Source organism: Scylla paramamosain, chromosome 17 (genome assembly GCF_035594125.1).
Source record: "Scylla paramamosain isolate STU-SP2022 chromosome 17, ASM3559412v1, whole genome shotgun sequence".
NCBI lineage: Eukaryota > Metazoa > Arthropoda > Malacostraca > Decapoda > Portunidae > Scylla > Scylla paramamosain.
Window position 1 is genome coordinate 23,039,187 of NC_087167.1, and position 12,500 is coordinate 23,051,686.

Sequence of the window (12,500 nt, forward strand, 5' to 3'; positions counted from 1 at the left end):
TCCGTAGGACAAGAACAATCCTCGGCCAGTCCTCTTGCTGTTCGCACTCGGCTGAGAGCATTGCTTTCAGCCAATCAGCGACCGGCCGCCCGCCCCACTTTCAGCCTTGTGCGGCTCACTAGGCAACTAGACCTCGTGGAGTGAAGACTACACACATCTCTTCCACTTGACTCAGTGCGTGACTGAGTGCGGGAGAGGCAGGGTTCATCTCTGCAGTGCTCAGGCTTCACTTGGGCACATCGCTGCGCCTCTGCGACCCTGATATCCAGGTTTCCTTCCTCCTCCACCAAGAAACACTCCACGACCCCCAGTGCTCCGGATTTATTCCTTCAGCGACCTGGACTCAAACTCCAGTGCACAGTGTTTGCTCTTCAGCGGTCTTTCGCTTCAGTGTTCCCCAGTGTACCAACAGTGTTCCCCAGTGTTGTGCTCCCTCCATAGAATGCCCCAGCATCCAGGACATTCCATACAGTGCGGGTGTATTGTTTTGCATGGATAAACTGTAGTGAAGTGTTTGCGAAGTGAGCGAGTGTCTGTGTAGTGAAGTGAAGTGTGCCCCCAGTGCAGTGTTCTCCCGAGTGTGCGTATGCAGGGTTAAGCTTCGACTCCGGTCAGGCGCTGGACGGGTGACCGCCCGCTCCCCCCAGTGCCTAGGATTAGCCCCAACAGTGTGTGTGTTAGTGCTGTGCAGCAAGACCTTGGTGAAGTATTAGTGTTGTGTGCCCAGTGCAGTGCTTCTTACGCAGCTCCGGCTGCGTTAGTGCACACCAAGTGTGCAGTGCTGTGCCCCGGCGTAAGGAATCCTCGCCACGGGGCATGGGTGACCAGCCCGTTTTTAGGCGGCTGCTGCGCAGGCTCTGACCGGCATCATGGGCCGAGTCAGAATAAAACACCCCAACCCCAGAGACATTGGGGTGCGCCGGCGCCTCCTCGCCCTCCTGGCCCCGACCATCAAGGTTACTAGGCTTATACCGGCCAGTGACGCTGTGGTGGTTCTCACACCCACAGACAAGGACGCCGATGCTATCTTCCAGGATGGCATGCCTGCTCGACTGTCTGGTGATGGATTCACCCCCCTGTTGCCCCCTGAGCTCCGAGCACAGCGCACGGTGATCTGCTCAGGACTGGACGAACTTATATATGAGCACACGGCGGAGGAAATCGCCGACGAAGTAGGAAGCCAGCATGATTGGGCCGCCGTGGAGGGTGTTTTCAAGTTCCCTCGCTCACCCACCATGAAGATAACCTTCACGCGTGCAGATATGGCCACGAAGGCTCTGACAGAAGGCTTGCACCTTTTTTGTATCCACGTGCCAGGGCACCAGTTGCGGCAGGAGACATACACACCTCTCCTGACCTGTAATAGGTGCAACGCCGTGGAAGAACACCACACCAGGAGCTGCCCCCACCCAGCGGATTACGTCCGGTGTTCTGAGTGCGGCAGCCGGGAACACACCTTCAGGAACTGTTCTGCCACAACAAAATCATGCCTCAACTGCGGAGGGGACCACAGCGCCAGAGCCATGCGGTGTTCCACCCGCAAGGAGGCCCTGAAGAAGAAGGAGGAGGCGATGCGCCAGGCTCGCACCAAGCCAGGCGTATCATTCGCTCAGACGACGTCTGCCTCGCTCCCGGCCACACCCCAACCCCCCAACCTTGGACCTATCGACCCCACCAAGTCGCTGACCGGATTGATGTGCTTGCTTCACGCACATCTTTCCAATGTGGCCTCTCCAGGGTGCTTCCAACAGACTCTCTCAGCGAGTCTTGCCGAGAATGGTCTGCCCAACGTGAAGCTTCCTCCACCGCCACCTCTTCAAGCTCCGGATGCCTTCGCCAGGGCTGTCTCCCTTGCGACCTCCCTGGCCGCTCCCACAGCACCTCCAGTCTCCACACCTTCCACCACCGCCCAAGGCGCCACAGAAGACTCCGCTTCCGCTGCCTCCTCAGCCTCAGAGGACTCTGAGGACGAGGACGACCAGCAAAACGACGTCGAGGTCATCAGGTTTGGCTTCATGGCCAAGACAGATAAGAGGAAGACCCCCAACACCCGGAGGGAGTTCAACCATGCTCTCCGTCATGGGGCACTGGTACTCTGCCACACTGGGCCTTCAGGAGCGGAGGAAGCGGTCTTAGACCACGTGAAGGAGAACCTAGACTCCCTCACGGACTGGACCATCTACTCCACCGAAGACCACGAACGCGCAAAGAAGGCTCCCCGGCAAATTGTGGCGGACTTACTCCCCGGTAGGCTGTCTGTAACACGCGAATAATGCCCCGTCTCCGAGTAATCCAGCACAATGTACTCCATTGGGACACACGTAAGTTTGACCTTACTAACACATATAGACAATTTGACCCTGACGTTGTTCTCATCAACAGCCACGGACTGCGAGACGAGACTAGACTTAAGATCCCTGGATTTAGGATATACCAACAGAACGTCAGTAACGAAATAAATGACGGAGTGGCAATTGCTATAAAGTCTCACACACGACACAAAGTCCATGGCGACTTTTTGTCGGAGACGTTAGCTATCGAAATTGAAACAATAGACGGACCCCTCCTTATTGCCACCAGCTACCTCCCTCCCCGCAGACCTTACCTTCCCCATCCTGACTTCCTCCGACTCCTCCGCAGACAGACACCTGTTTTCCTTGTCGGGGACTTGAACGCCCGACATCCCTATTTAGGATACACTACTTCCAACCAGGTAGGGAGAGACATAGTAGACTATCTTCGACGACAGACTGCACTCCATATCGGCCCTTTCTTTCCCACCTACTTTGATTTTCGGACTGCCTCAACTCCTGACATAGCTCTAACTAACAGGGTGAATTTTCTTCATTACTCCTTCACGCCTGGACCTCTGACGACTAGTGACCACATACCTACTATCCTCGATATTTCCACCTCCCCGCTCCTCATCCCTAGTGTCAGGAGGTATAACTATAAAAGAGTAAACTGGGACGCGTTTTCTGAGGACGACGCCCTACAGATGACAGACCTACCAGACGTGACCTACGGCACCCTGGAGGACATTGACGCAGCACTAGAGACATGGATGACCACAGTCAAGACCACTGCTGACAGACACATACCCCTGACCTCCCACAAAATTAGGTCCGCCCCAAGACCCTCCCGAACGACGCAGCTGCTGCGGATTCAATTCCAGGCGCTACGTGACAGAGCGAGCCAGAGAGGCTGGACTTACGATGAGTACAGGCAGTACAGACATGTTAAAGCTATACTGCACGACTCGCGACAAACAGAAGCTAGGACGCACTGGGGGAGGAAGTTGGCAAGCTTAGCTGCCAACCACCGTGATCCCAGGAAGTTTTGGAGAGAAATCAAGTGTCTCTCAGGTAGAACGACAGGACCAGACGCGTACCTAATAGACATTACAGGTGACAAGAAGTTCACGAACGAGGAAAAAGAACACCTTTTCACGTCCATTTGGGACCGTGTGTACAGAGAGGACTACGACGACGACTTTGACGACAATGACCATGTGCTGGATTACATGGCACATGCCGTGTACAGAACCTACCCGTTCGACTCTGCTGATCCTGCCCGTCTCACAGGTACCTCCCCACTGGACTGTTTTATTTCCGCTCAGGAGATGGCTGCCGCGATCAAATGTGGCAAGCCGACTAGCCCTGGCGGCAGCAAGATAAACAAGACTATACTCTCTTATCTTCCAGCTTCGGCGCTAGCCAGATTAAGGGCAATCTTCAATGCGGCGCTCTCAGCAGGATATTTCCCGGACGGATTCAAGCAGGCGGAGATGAGGATGATTCCTAAGGCCGGCAAGACTCCGACTCGTCCGGAGAACTACCGCCCCATCTCCCTGCTGGAGGTACCGGGGAAGCTGCTGGAGAGGGTTGTCTCCGCTCGGCTGCGCACCTATCTGGAGACGGGAAACCATCTACACCCAGCGCAGTATGGTTTCCGGAGCGGCAGGGGCACTGTCCATGCCATCGCTCTGGCAACCGAGACCATCGCCATACACCAGGCCAATAGGTACCGCTGTAACTTGGTGCTGCGGGACGTGAGTAAGGCGTTTGACCGTGTCTGGCACCTTGGGCTGAAGTACAAGCTCCTTCACCTGGGGCTGCCTGCACCGGTTGAGCGCCTTCTCTGTGACTTCCTGGACGACAGGACGGCGAGGGTGAGGGTAGGGGGCCACCTCGGTCCAGCTTTTCCCCTCGCCACAGGAGTTCCGCAGGGCAGTGTGCTGTCGCCCACCCTGTACAGCATTTATACCAGCGATTGTCCAGCCTCAGAGGCTGGTATCAATTTACTGTATGCTGACGATGTCTCCCAGATTATTTTCCACCCAGGTCGCTCCAGCTTGATGACGAACGCCCGCACTGCCAGAGAGATCGCCCGCATCAATGCCTTCGAGAGGGAGTGGAGGATCAGGACAAACCTGGCCAAGTTTAAGGTCGTCCCCCTCGCCACAAAGACCCCCGCCCCACTGCTAGTGGATGGGGATGAGGTTGAGTTTAGCCCCAGGGGCACCCTCCTGGGGCTCTCCATATCCACAACTGGGTACACTTCACACGTGTCCCAGAGAGTGGCAAAAGCGAAGTCGGCCCTCACCAGGCTGTACCGCTTCAGGGATCTGACCACTGGTCTCAAGCTCCACCTAATAAAGGCTTTGATTTTGCCCATTCTAACTTATCCACCTATTCCCTTGCATGCTCTCTCTAAAACAGCCATCAGCAAGCTTCAGCGGGTCCAGAACAACGCCCTGAGGTTCGCCTTCGGCACCAGATGGGACGACTTTGTCACCTCGGCTGCTCTTCACGAAGCCGCATCCCTCCCAGCCCTGAACGTCCGCCTTCACGATATGGCCGCCAGGGTTTGGGAACAGATGGATGCCGAGGAATGGGATCAGTTCCAGGCGCTGAGGACACAGCACGACGAGGCTCTACCCCGGGAACACGCCGGGTTCCCCAGGAGTCTTCGCCGAGTGCAAGACCCGCCTCCCGAACCCCGATACAGGTGAATGTTATATTTCCGTAACTCATTCCCCTATTAAATTCACAATCTACCTGTATCACTACTAGAAATTAGTCACTCTCCCCCCAAGCACTCTTTTACTGCTAGATAATTTGTCCGCAGATCACGCCATTATCATCACCGACTGCTGACTGAGAGAGAGCGAGCATCTGTCCTTCTCCTTCTGAGAGTAGAGGTACCGTGACGACAGTGGTGGACTGCAGCTAGCCACTAAGAGATCTGCCAGGCCTGATGACGCCCCCGGCGACACCGACGGCATACCCAGTGGTGGTTCCAGCATCGCGAACTTCCCCTCGCCCCCCCGCGCCCCGAGTCGCCGAGGGACCGGCCGACGTCCTGGCGAGGGGTAATCGTCCTCCGGGGTAGCCTGCTCAGCCCCCGGCAGCGGGACCGAGTTCGGGAAACGCACAGCTGAGGGGTTGGCTGGGGCTGACGGCGCCGCAGGCGTCGCCGAAGGCCTCCCCTTTGAACTCCCCCCCGAACCACCGACAGCGACTCCTAGAACCTCCGACATCGACCCGCGCCCAAGACACCTGCCCACCACCCTCTCCCCCGTCGCAGGACTCCCGAAATAATCGAGTGTATCGTTACAGTGCACAGTGAACATCCACGCGTGTTCTGTGACTCTCATGTTTATTTTGTACGTGATATTGTGACGATTTTTGCTCCCTCGTGTCTTATTTCTTCTTAAGCATTATGTACTCCTTAACGTTTCTACTGTGTCCCTCTGCATTTGACTCTCATGTTTATTTTGTACAAGCTATTGTGACAATTTTTGCTCCCTCGTGTCTTATTTCTTCTTAAGCATTATGTACTCCTTAACGGTTCTACTGTGTCCCTCTGCATTCTTTTTTCCTCCTCTCGATGTTTCCTCCCTTCTACCTTCGTCCCCCTAACTTCACCTCTCTTAAGCTAGTGCATCTCTCTTACCATCCTCTTCTTGCACCGCCTTCTCCAAACAATCTACTTTATGTGTGTCTTCTAGTTGCCCTTTACGACTCACCTGCTAACTCAGGTTTCCACCAAGAACTCATGTTCTGTAAATATTTTATGTCATTGCAACGTACTTGTAAATGTTATGTAAATATTATATGTAACCCTCCCCCACTCTATTCTATCTCACAGCAGTGCGGGTGGTTTTCCTCCGGGGACTCCGGTTTCCACCCTACAAATCGCTCTTGTACTGCCCTGTGACACTCATTACTTTACAGTAGCAAGCCTGACCGCCCGGCAACTTTTTTTCTCCCACTGTACTTCTATTTCTCCTCACTTTTTCTTCCCTGTGTACCAGTCTTGGTACACACACTGCCCCTTCTTGTAACACCCCCCTTTTTCTAAATAAAAACTTGAAACTTGAAACTTGAAAACGCACACTCGTTCTCACAGCAGTACGGCGACACTATGCCTCCCAAAGCATCAGGAAAGGCTGCCAAGAAAGCTGGCAAGGCACAGAAGGCCATTGCCAAGGGCGACAAGAAGAAGAAGCGCAGGAGGAAGGAGAGCTACTCCATCTACATCTACAAGGTGCTCAAGCAAGTCCACCCAGACACTGGCGTGTCCTCCAAGGCCATGTCAATCATGAACTCGTTCGTGAATGACATTTTCGAGCGCATCGCTGCCGAGGCATCCCGCCTGGCACACTATAACAAGCGCTCCACCATCACCAGCCGGGAAATCCAGACCGCTGTCCGTCTTCTTCTGCCTGGTGAACTGGCAAAACACGCTGTTTCTGAAGGCACCAAGGCTGTTACCAAGTATACCTCCTCCAAGTAAACAGGCGGCCAGTATACTGCTGCCAGTATAAAATAATACCCGGCTCCATTGGAGCCACACTTGAAAAGGAAAAAAGATACGATATAGACAAATGCATTATTATTATAATTATTGTTATTATTATTAATATTATTATTATTATTATTTTTATTATTATTATTATTATTATTATTATTATTATTATTATTATTATTATTATCATTATTAATAATATTAATATTGTTGTTTTTATTATGATTATTATTATAATAATTATTGTATCATTATTATTATTATTATTATTATTATTATTATTATTATTATTATTATTATTATTATTATGCTTATTATTATCGTGATTATTATTCTGTGGAGATAAAGAAAAGATAAAAAAAAAATAGAGATAAAGAAAGATAAAAATTCTCCCAAGTGAAAGAGATATGGCCATGGAAGAGGGAATAATAATAATAATATAAAAAAAAAAAAGGGGGGAAGGATATTGAGTTGAAAGTCGATACCTGATACTGAAAGATGGAAAATAAATATTTTCTTCCACAAAACCAAACAGATTGTCTATGAAAATTCTTTAATGAAAGAGATGTTTGGCCCTAAAAAGGGCCTAGATATTGCTGTTATGAAGATCATTCGTGGATGACTTCTTAGGCACGCTCGCCACGGATGCGACGAGCCAGTTGGATGTCCTTTGGCATGATAGTCACGCGCTTGGCATGGATGGCGCACAGGTTGGTATCCTCAAACAGACCCACGAGGTAAGCCTCGGAAGCTTCCTGGAGAGCCATGACAGCAGAGGACTGGAAGCGGAGGTCAGTCTTGAAATCCTGAGCAATTTCACGCACCAGGCGCTGGAAAGGCAGTTTCCTGATAAGCAGCTCAGTGCTCTTCTGATAACGGCGGATCTCACGGAGAGCAACGGTTCCAGGCCTGTAACGGTGGGGTTTCTTGACACCTCCAGTGGCTGGAGCAGACTTGCGAGCTGCCTTTGTAGCAAGCTGCTTGCGGGGCGCCTTGCCACCAGTGGACTTGCGAGCCGTTTGCTTGGTACGTGCCATAGTTGTGGTAACAACAACTCACAACGAACACTCAGCTGAGTCTGCCCGCGCTTCCCACAAAATCCCTTTATATATGAATCGGGTGGGCCCGACGACTCCAACCCTGCCTTGTGATTGGTCAGAAACGTCCAGTGAGGCTCATCGCCCACGCAGTCACCGCATGAAAGATGTGATCATTATTGTTAGTCTAATTCATTTTGTTCTTATTCTTATTCTTATTCTTATTCTTTCTTCCCTCATTCATAACAAATCTTGGAAAATATACAGCAGAACTGACATGTCATTTAAAATTCTAAGACAATTAGCAAGAAAGTTGTGATATTCTTATTTTTTTCATTCTTTTTATTCTATTTTTTTCTTATTCTTGTCATAATTAATATTGTTATCTTTATTATTTTCATTTTTTTTTATTATTCTTCCTTATCTTATTCTTATTTATCCTACTTTTAGAGAGATGAGGCTTGTGCGGTCACCCATCCAAGTTCTGCCCGGACCCCCTGCTTAACCTTGCTGATCCCGCCGTCAGCTGATTGGTCAAGAGCGGAGAACAAGGTGTTGGGAGGGCTTATTTCTCTTATTCTTATTCTTTCCTGTATTGTTGTTGCATTGTTGTGCTGAAAATGTTGGAAAATATGCACTAAAATTAACCCTTCATTCATAATTCTACGACAATTAGCAAGAGAGATATATTATTACTTTTTTCCCTTATTTTTGTTCTTTTTATTCTTAATCTTCTTTTTTTTATTATAGTTGTTATTGTTATTTTATTATTTTCGTTTTTCGTTCATTCTCCTCATTCTTATTGCTATTTTTTTCTATTCTCAGAGAGATGAGGCTTTTGTGGTCACCCATCCAAGTTCTTCCCGGACCCCCTGCTTAACTGCGCTGATCCCGCCGTTAGCTAATTGGCCAAGACCGGAGAACTAGGTGTTGGGAGGCCTTCTTTCTATTATTCTTATTCTTTCTTCCCCCATTCATATCGTTGTATTGGAAATGTTGGAAAATATACAAAAGAATTCACCCTTCTATGACAATTAGGAAGAAAGACATGGGATGCTTTCTTTCTTTTTTTTTATATTCCTTTATTGTAATTTTTCTTATTCTTGTTATAATAATTCTTACTGTTATCTTTATTACTTAAAATTTTCGTTCATTCTCCCTATTCTTATTCTTATTTTTTTTATTTATTTATTTTTTTTCAGACAGATGAGGCTTGTGTAGTCACCCATCCAAGTATTGCCCGAAACCCCTGCGTAATCTCGACGATTTCATTTGACAATACCTATTTACTTATTTATTTATTATTATATTTATTAAAAAAAAAAAAGAAGAAAAGAAGATGAAGAATAAGGTATGTAATCGAAATACTCTCTCTATACTGTAGCAATAGTTTAGCTGGATGTACTTGTATTGTGTCAAAAATACTTGCAATATCTGCAATTGTAACCTGCAGTGTCGGCATAATGCATAATTAAGCAATGAAAAGAAAAATTAATAAAAGAATAAATGAAAAAAAGAAAGAAAAAAAGATACAATTAACAATTAAATATATTAGCTACCCCTCTACGTTTCTTTATCACTGCAGAAAAATGGAAACATTTTAACGTAGACTTGTCAAAATTCAACTGAAATTAAGGGTTAAATAAGGATTGTCACCCCTTCCCCAGAGGATATTCATTGTCTTTTAATATATATATATATATATATATATATATATATATATATATATATATATATATATATATATATATATATATATATATATATATATATATATATATATATATATATATATATTCTTTTTATTTAAAGTCTTATTTAGAGAGAGAGAGAGAGAGAGAGAGAGGTAACGTCCTTGAGGATAGCAGCTCGTCTACGCTCCGCTCAGTGATCAGCGTTAGAATGTAATTCCTCATTTCTTTAAAAAAAAAAAAAAAAAAAAAAAAACAGAAACTTTATTTAGGGGGCTTGCTGGAAACAAACTACAATGGAGGAAAGAACAATATGTCTGCTATATGACCCACCCAGTTAAATTTTCAAGAAGCAAACGCAAGTTGGAAAATACGAGGAAGATAAATTTTCATTTATATACGTTTTATGGTAATTTCTGCCACGCCTTCCTCTATTCATCAAACGTCACTGACACTTATTCCCTTTATTTTTTACTTTACAGAATCTTTTGTAGGGCAAGACTCTAGAGGATATGTGCTTTCATAAATTCTATAATGCTTTGCTTATCATAGAGACATAAAAAAAAAAAATAATAATAATAAAAATAAATAAATTAATTAATTTAAAAAATCAAAATAAATAGATATATAAATTAATTAATCAATCAAATAAATTTCTATGCTTCACCTTTATAGCATTCGTATGAATGTCAAAACAAAACAAAAAATATAAATATAAATAATAATATGAAAAAAAAAAATTACTAAATATATGAAAAATAGCATTACTACTACTACTACTACTACTACTACTACTGCTACTACTACTACTATTTTTTTTTTTTTTTTTATGTAGGAAGGACACTGGCCAAGGGCAACAAAAATGTAATAAAAAAAATGCCCACTGAAATGCCAGTCCCATACAGGGGTCAAAGCAGTGGTCAAAAAATGATGAATAAGTGTCTTGAAACCTCCCTCTTGAAGGAATTCAAGTCATAGGAAGGTGGAAATACGGAAGCAGGCAGGGAGTTCCAGAGTTTACCAGAGAAAGGGATGAATGATTGAGAATACTAGTTAACTCTTGCGTTAGAGAAGTGGACAGAATAGAGGTGAGAGAAAGAAGAAAGTCTTGTGCAGCGAGGCCACGGAAGGAGGGGAGGCATGCAGTTAGCAAGATCAGAAGAGCAGTTAGCATGAAAATAGCGGTAGAAGACAGCTAGATATGCAACATTGCGGCGGTGAGAGAGAAGCTGAAGACAGTCAGTTAGAGGAGAGGAGTTGATGAGACGAAAAGCTTTTGATTCCACCCTGTCTAGAAAAGCAGTATGAGTGGAACCCCCCTCAGACATGTGAAGCATACTCCATACATGGACGGATAAGGCCCTTGTACAGAGTTAGCAGCTGGGGGGGTGAGAAAAACTGGCGGAGACGTCTCAGAACACCTAACTTCATAAAAGCTGTTTTAGCTAGAGATGAGATGTGAAGTTTCCAGTTCAGATTATAAGTAAAGGACAGACCGAGGATGTTCAATGTAGAAGAGGGGGACAGTTGAGTGTCATTGAAGAAGAGGGGATAGTTGTCTGGAAGGTTGTGTCGAGTTGATAGATGGAGGAATTGATTTTTTGAGGCATTGAACAATATCAAGTTTGTTCTGCCCCAATGAGAAATTTTAGAAAGATCAGAAGTCAGGCGTTCTGTGGCTTCCCTGCGTGATATGTTTACCTCCTGAAGGGTTGGACGTCTATGAAAAGACGTGGAAAAGTGCAGGGTGGTATCTTCAGCGTAGGAGTGGATAGGACAAGAAGTTTGGTTTAGAAGATCATTAATGAATAATAAGAAGAGAGTGGGTGACAGGACAGAACCCTGAGGAACACCACTGTTAATTGATTTAGGAGAAGAACAGTGACCGTCTACCACAGCAGCAATAGAACGGTCAAAAAGGAAACTTGAGATGAAGTAAACAGAGAGAAGGATAGAAACCGTAGGAGGGTAGTTTGGAAATCAAAGCTTTGTGCCAGACTCTATCAAAAGCTTTTGATAATTATGTCCAAGGCAACAGCAAAAGTTTCACCAAAATCTCTAAAAGAGGATGACCAAGACTCAGTAAGGAAAGCCAGAAGATCACCAGTAGAGCGGCCTTGACGGAACCCATACTGGCGATCAGATAGAAGGTTGTGGAGTGATAGATGTTTAAGAATCTTCCTGTTGAAGATAGATTCAAAAACTTTAGATAGGCAGGAAATTAAAGCAATAGGATGGTAGTTTGAGGGATTAGAACGGTCACCCTTTTTAGGAACAGGTTGAATGTAAGTAAACTTCCAGCAAGAAGGAAAGGTAGTGTTGACAGACAGAGCTGAAAGAATTTGAATAGGCAAGGTGCAAGCATGGAGGCATTGTTTCGGAGAACAATAGGAGGGACCCCATCCGGTCCATAAGCCTTCCGAGGGTTTAGGCCAGCGAGGGCATGGAAAACATCATTGCGAAGAATTTTAATAGGTGGCATGAAGTTGTCAGAGGGTGGAGGAGAGGGAGGAACAAGCCCAGAATCGTCCAATGTAGAATTTTTAGCAAAGGTTTGAGCAAAGATTTCAGCTTTAGAAATAGATGCGATAGCAGTGGTGCCATCTGGTTGAAATAGAGTAGGGAAAGAAGAAGCAGCAAAGTTATTGGAGATACTTTTTGGCTAGATGCCAGAAATCACGAAGGGAGTTAGAGAGAGAGAGAGAGAGAGAGAGAGAGAGAGAGAGAGAGAGAGAGAGAGAGAGAGAGAGAGAGAGAGAGAGAGAGAGAGAGAGAGAGAGAGAGAATGTGTGTGTGTGTATATGTGTCGGTTGGGTTGTGAAGGATGGGAAAAACCAGCAAGCCTCGGCTCCACTGACTGATCGATACTTGAATGTAATTCAAGTAAGGCGAAGTTAGGTTAGATTAGGTCAGGTCAGGTTAAGTTAGGTTAGGTTAGGTTAATTTAGGTTAGGTTGTT